At 37.8% G+C, this 6,774-nt stretch overlaps 1 non-coding gene across 1 annotated transcript; it reads left to right on the forward strand.

Moving 5' to 3' along the window:
• The first annotated feature begins 1,252 nt into the window (after positions 1-1,252).
• Positions 1,253-1,359, forward strand: LOC141705302 (small nucleolar RNA R71). The gene has a single exon (XR_012568289.1). It is a non-coding gene; the product is annotated as a small nucleolar RNA R71 (small nucleolar RNA).
• The last annotated feature ends 5,415 nt before the right edge of the window (positions 1,360-6,774 follow it).

Consider the following 6,774-nt stretch of genomic DNA (forward strand, 5'->3'; position numbering starts at 1 on the left):
TATTGATGCTAGCTCCCAAGTCACATAGACACTTATAAAATGACACATTTTCAATGATGCAAGGAATAGTGAAGCTTCCAGGATCTTTAAGCTTCAGAGGCAATTTCTGTTGCAATACAGCACTGCATTCCTCCGTGAGAGCGACGATCTCTAAGTCATCAAGCTTCACCTTCCTAGAAAGAATATCTTTCATGAAATTCGCGTAACTAGGCATTTGCTCAAGAGTTTCAGCAAAAGGTATGTTGATATGAAGTTTCTTGAACACCTCTAGAAACTTTGCAAACTGCTTATCCAGTTTCTTCTTCTGTAGCCTCTTAGGAAAAGGAGGTGGATGATAGATCTGTTTCTCCCATGTATTACCCTCAGGAGGAGTGTGCTCAACAGTAGTCTTTCTTGGTTCCACTTCAGCTTCCTTCTACACTTCTTCTTCATCAGCCTCCACTTCAGAATCTGGAGTCTTAGCTTGTTCAGGATTCACAACATTACCATACCTCAATGTGATTGCTTTAACATGCTCCTGAGCTTCCTTTTTGCCTGGCACTTCAGTATCACTTGGAAGTGTGCCAGGTTGACGATTTAGTAATGCATTAGCAATTTTGCTGATTTGATTCTCCAAGGTCTTGATAGAGACAACTTGGCTCTTGCACATAAGTCTCAACTCCTCCAATTCAGATTTTTCATTAGATTGAGGTAACTGTTGAAGTTGAAGTTGTTACTTTGGGGCATATTACGGTTGTTGAAAACCAGGAGGGTTATACTGCCTTGCTGTATATGGCTGATAAGATTGTTGCACCGTATTATGATTGTTGCTCCAGTTGAAGTTAGGATGATTGCGGTTATTCGGATGATAAGTGGCTGGAGCTTGTTGTTGTGATATCTGAAAGTTGCTCACAAATTGAGCTGATTCGCTAGAAATAGCACACTGCTCAGTTACATGTGCCCCCGCGCAAAGCTCACAAATACTTGTGATCTGGTTAACTCCATAAGTAGCCAAAGAGTCCACTTTCATTGTCAAAGCTTGAAGTTGAGAAGCTATAACAGCAGCTTGATCCACTTCCAGAATTCCTGCTACCTTTCATTGCAACATCCTTTGTGTAGAATTCTGGTATTTATTGGCTGCCATTAGCTCAATCAACTCATAAGCTTTATTGTAGCTTTTAGCCCATAAGGCTCCACATATGCTGTATCGAGCATAGGTCTAGATTTTGCTCCTAAACCATTGTAGAAATAGTTGATAATCATCCAATCAGGCATGCCATGGTGTGGGCACTTCCTCAGCATCTCCTTATATTGATCCCAAGCCTCACACAGAGATTCACCAGTTTGCTGAGCAAACTGATTAAGAGCATTCTTGATTGCATCAGTCTTCGCCATAGGAAAGAATTTAGTGAAAAACTTTTGAGCAAGATCCTCCCATTTGGTTATAGACCCTGGTGGTAGAAAATGTAACCAACATTTTGCTTTGTCCCTAAAAAAGAATGGGAATAGTCACAGCTAGATAGCATCTTCAGACACATCGTTGAACTTGAAAGTGTCACAGATCTCGATTAAATCCCTGATGTGCATGTTGGGGTCTTCTGTAGGAGAACCCCCAAACTGAACTGAGTTCTGTATCATCTGAATCGTGCTCGAATTGATCTTAAAAGTGTTAGCCGCGATGGCTGGCCTGATGATGCTTGACTGACTATCATTGATCTTAAGCTTAGAATAGTCCATCAATGCCTTAATATTATCTACTTGATCCCCCATCTCTAATAATGGTGGTTCTTCGATTTTCTCTTCTTCTCCTACTTTCTCTTTGTCCTCAAAGTAAGTTAGTTCTCCCATCATACTCATTTCTAATAATGTTTGACTAATGAATATTCCATCACTAACTTGCTTAACTTGTAAACCAAGAAAGTAAGTTAGTTCTCCCATCATACTCATTTCATACTTACTTTGCATTAATTTGGCAAACTTTTTGCAAAGTTTCTCATCTGTAGAACCAAAAATAATATCATCTATATAAATTTGAACAAGTATACTAGAGCCATTAACATTTCTGAAAAATAAAGTTTTATCTACAGTACCTCTTGTGAAGTGATTTTCCAAAAGGAACTTTGATAAAGTGTCATACCAGGCTCTAGGTGCTTGCTTCAGTCCATAAAGTGCTTTCAAGAGATAATAGACATGTTCTGGAAAATTTGGATCTTCAAAGCCAGGAGGTTGACTTAGATAGACTTCTTCCTCCAAATCTCCATTCAGAAAGGCACCTTTGACATCCATTTGATAGACCTTGAAGTTGGCATAGGCTGCATAGGCTAAGAAGATTCTGATGGCTTCAAGTCTTATAACAAGACCAAATGTTTCATCAAAATCTATTCCTTCTTGCTGACAATAGCCCTTAGCAACCAATCTAGCTTTGTTCCTGACAACTATGCCATTTTCATCCATCTTGTTTCTGAATACCCACTTGGTGTCTATTGGATTCTTTCCTTTAGGCTTGAGCACCAGCTTCCATACATTATTCCTTTCAAATTGGTTTAGCTCCTCCTGCATAGCTAAAATCCAATCAGGATCCAACAAAGCTTCTTCTACCTTCTTTGGTTCTTCCTGAGTTGCTCTTCTTGTTTGAACTCTAGAAGAAACATCACCAATAATAAGCTCAAAGGGGTGATCTTTTGTCCATTTCCTTTGTTGAGGTAGATTAGCTCTAGATGAAGAAACCTCATTGTTGTCTTCATGTGTGATTTAGTTTTGATTGTTAAAAACTCCCCCTGAGTTTGTGGATCTTTGATTTGAGAAAGGGGAACTTTTTATAGGTGATCTATCTTGACTTCCTGCTCCTCTTGATAACCCGACGGATGGTGAATTTTGAGTACCGACGGATGAAGCTGGTTGTCTTCCGACGGATAACGCAGACTACCTTCCGACGTGTTGGGTCCCAATGTGTTTGTAGAAGGGGGGGTTGAATACAAACGTTACCAAATAATCAAATAAAATGCGGAATAAAAAATGTGAAACAAAATTCAAGTTAAATAAAAATATTATTAAACTTGAAAGGTGTTACAACAACTGTATCGATTACAAGGAATTAATCTCAAATTAATTATCACAAATCTAGAATAAATTCGACATGAACTTTTTCTATTTTTGTAATAAAATAGATTCAAATGCTAAACGCAATTTGAGATTAAGTTCTAGAGATTTTGATCCGCTAGATTGATACACAAGAGCAAGATAAAGATTTCTAGTGGATTGGATTTAACTTTACAATCTAGAAATTTAATCTTGAAGTATGCAGATGAAAAGATGAAATATTTCTTCTTGATTTTCTTTTCTGCCTTGTTTCTTGACTTCTGTGTTCTTAATAATAAGTTGCTGCTTCTCTGCTTCTTTTTAAATCAACAAACGAATAGAATTGACTTGGCATGACAATCCTATAGCTGGCAAGACTTTCGGTGAGACAATTGAATGAACTAGCAAGACAATCTGAATGAACTAGCATGACAATCAGAATGAACTAGCAAGACAATCATCCTCCTAGAGTAACTTTCGGTGTGACAATTGAATATGGCCTAGCATGACAATCGGTATGACAATCCTGATTGTCATGCTAGTTCATTTTCAATTGTCTTGCTGATTTAATGCTTGAATTTAATCCAATTAAACTTCTGAAAATTCCTAGAATTAATTCAGAATTAATTAATCAATTAATTCAATTAATAAATAAATTATTCTTTGCAGATATAATTTATTTTCTTAATTAAATTAGATGACTTAATTAATTAATAGAGAATTAATTCTAGTCTTGAGCAGCAACCATTCTTCTGCAAATCTTCTGAAAATCACTGAAAATTATGAATCAATTCCACCACTTCAACGTTGACACTCGATGTACTGTCTGGTTCATGAGTGACTAACTTCCGTGACGTTTCTTCATATCTTGACTTTGACACTTTGATTTTCTTCAGATTAAATCCTTGTAATTTATTGATACCCTGACGAGATCTCTGTCACTTGATTAAATCCACGATCTTGATTTATATCACTGAGGCATGATCAACTTCTTGAACTTCTTCCAGTGAATTAACTCCTCAAGTCTGTAGATGAACCTTGTCTCTGAATCCTTTGACAGATATTACTTTGCGAGATCTCTGTGACGGTCGATCCACTATTTACTTATTACATTCTTATTTGAGTTGAGTTGAATCCTCGAATATACAAATAGGCTATGACATATGACTTACAATCTCCCCCTATTTGTTTGTTAGACAATAACACACAAATACCTAGAGGATAACTCAACTAACAAATAAGAAAAAGATATAAACATACATGCAAAGTAAATAGTAGAAAAGTTCTGGACTAGATTTAACATTTTCCAGATTCCAAGTAGATGTTCCTCTAGACTGAACATATCTTCAAGTAGTTCCATCTTCATTTGTACAACCACATTTCCTGTTGAGAAGCCCATATCTCTTGCTTCTCCCCCTATGAGAATCAACTGATTAAAGAAGATCACCTTCGTTTTACCACCTCTCCTGTACAATAGGATCCGCAGATAAAAACCAATGGTACTCCCCTAACAGCTTCTTCCCTTACTAGGAAATCACCTTGTGTTTACCACCTCTCCCGTACAATAGGATCCGTAGTTACAAACAACAATGGTGTGGTGTAGTGTACATTTTTAGGATCTTTTTCTTCCTCCCTGCTATTTCTCCCCCTTAGTTGAGGAATCCTCCAAACTATTTCTTAAGCTTTTATCTCCCCCTTAAAGAAGGAATGTATGCCGTCGTCTGAAGGAGTTCTCATATTTCACTTGGTTGGAAAAGAAATAACAAGTAGTTTCTCTTTCTACCTCACTGTGAGTGTGTGATTCTGTTTAGTGTACCTCATATGTGTTTCACTCTTCTCTCCACTCGTGTTTACACTCATTCTCACAAGTGTATCCCTCCTCTCATAGCTCCAAAAATCAGCTATACCTGCAAGGAAAATCACCTTAGCCATCCTTAAGGAGGTCACAGGTGGTGCAATGGGAGTTCACAAATCCCCATCCTTGTTAAACTCGTCAGATAAATCTGAGTCATAATCTACAAGTTGCTAGTTTCCCTTTTAGGGTTCCAGATTTGAATTCTGGGAAGGTAAACAATGATCCAAAGAATTTAGCATAAAGATCACAGTTCCCTTCTAATGCCTGTGAAGACATTTCCTTGTGACTCATCAGGTAATATCTGAATCATTGTCAACAAGTTGCCGATCTGCACCTATGTCAGATCCACTATCCGCAGATGCATCCAGGGGATTTAAGCCTGGGGAGGTAGACACTGACCACTGACATATGGCTTTTGGATCAGTATCCTCTCCTAACACCTGTAAAGGCAATTGGTCCACTAACGAACCTTGAACAATCGAATCTGACCTTAAAATGGTCGAAACTCTTGTTTCCGTCAACTCATCCTTTGTGTGTGTAACCTCTCCTTGTGCATCAAGAATTGATTATGTTTGAAGTGGTGACACTACATCGGATACCTTGGCCGACAGGCAAAATTCAATAGATGCACCCTGTTGAGAGAATGAATCTAGTAACTGATTTTGTGCCTTTTCAACCATTACATCTTTTTGAGAAGATGTATGGGGGTTAGCAGTTGTCTCGGTTTAAATACTACTCATCTATGTAGGAGACAGAGCTACTGGGTTGACTACAGAACCTTCCTTATGTGGTGCACTAGGCACTATCTCCCTCACGCTCATTCATACTACATTTAGTGGTAAGAGAGTGTTGGTTGGTTCTGTTTTTTTTGTGTTTGTCTTTACAGTCTGGGATAGACGTTGTGGGTTTTCAACCTCATGACTGTCAATGAAAGAAAGTCAATGGAGACTGAACCTGTATCATAGAACATATGGTAATAGAGAGAAAATGATTTACAATAGTGATTTCAAAAGATTTTACATGAAATAAGAAATCACTAATGTAGAAAGAAGTTTAATTTTGTTTTTCAATATGAATGAGTTTTTGATAAAATATTGATCACTTAGGGTAAAGTCTAAGTAATTCTCATTCATGTCAAAAGCTTACAAATATCTGCAACATAATGTTAACAAGATATCATTGACCGATACTTGTCAAGTACTTTAGATACTAATTGTTATGTTGCATAATTATGACGACTCTACTAGTTCATATAAAATTATAACTTCTGTTAGAGTGCCATACCATGTCCTTGATGATTGCTTGAGCAGTATACTAGTTCATACCAACCTGAAGTGAGATTGTGAAGAAGAGATTGCATAGTCCAATAGATCTGCAACTGCAAAGTCCATGAACTGTGGTGCACTGACTTCCTCTTTTGACTCACCAACCAGGAGTACACTTGTACACATCTTACTAGAGTTCAATTCCAAGTGTAATGTGCAGCAGGTGCCTGATATGTCGTAATATTCTCAAGTCTCGTCACTGGTGCTATATGTTGGATACTGCTTCCTGATAATAACCTAGCACAATATACAAAATTAAAATGATAACATTCCCCGCTTGCAAACAGCCATATCCCTCAGATAAACCTTTGCTGTTATCTCCAAAGGTAACCATGGGGCCAGCTTCCTCAATCCACATTTGATAGCAGGGCTCTATCTCCGGTCATATGTCTTGATGATCCACTGTCAAGAATCCACACTACCGGTTACACCTGTTTAATCCCTGCACTACAAATGGATTAGACCTTCTTCGGAACCCAAACTTGGTTGGGCCCGGCATACTTGTAGAACTGTCCTTTGTCAGGCAAAACAACATTT

The sequence above is a fragment of the Apium graveolens genome, unplaced genomic scaffold (genome assembly GCF_009905375.1).
Source record: "Apium graveolens cultivar Ventura unplaced genomic scaffold, ASM990537v1 ctg8757, whole genome shotgun sequence".
Lineage (NCBI taxonomy): Eukaryota > Viridiplantae > Streptophyta > Magnoliopsida > Apiales > Apiaceae > Apium > Apium graveolens.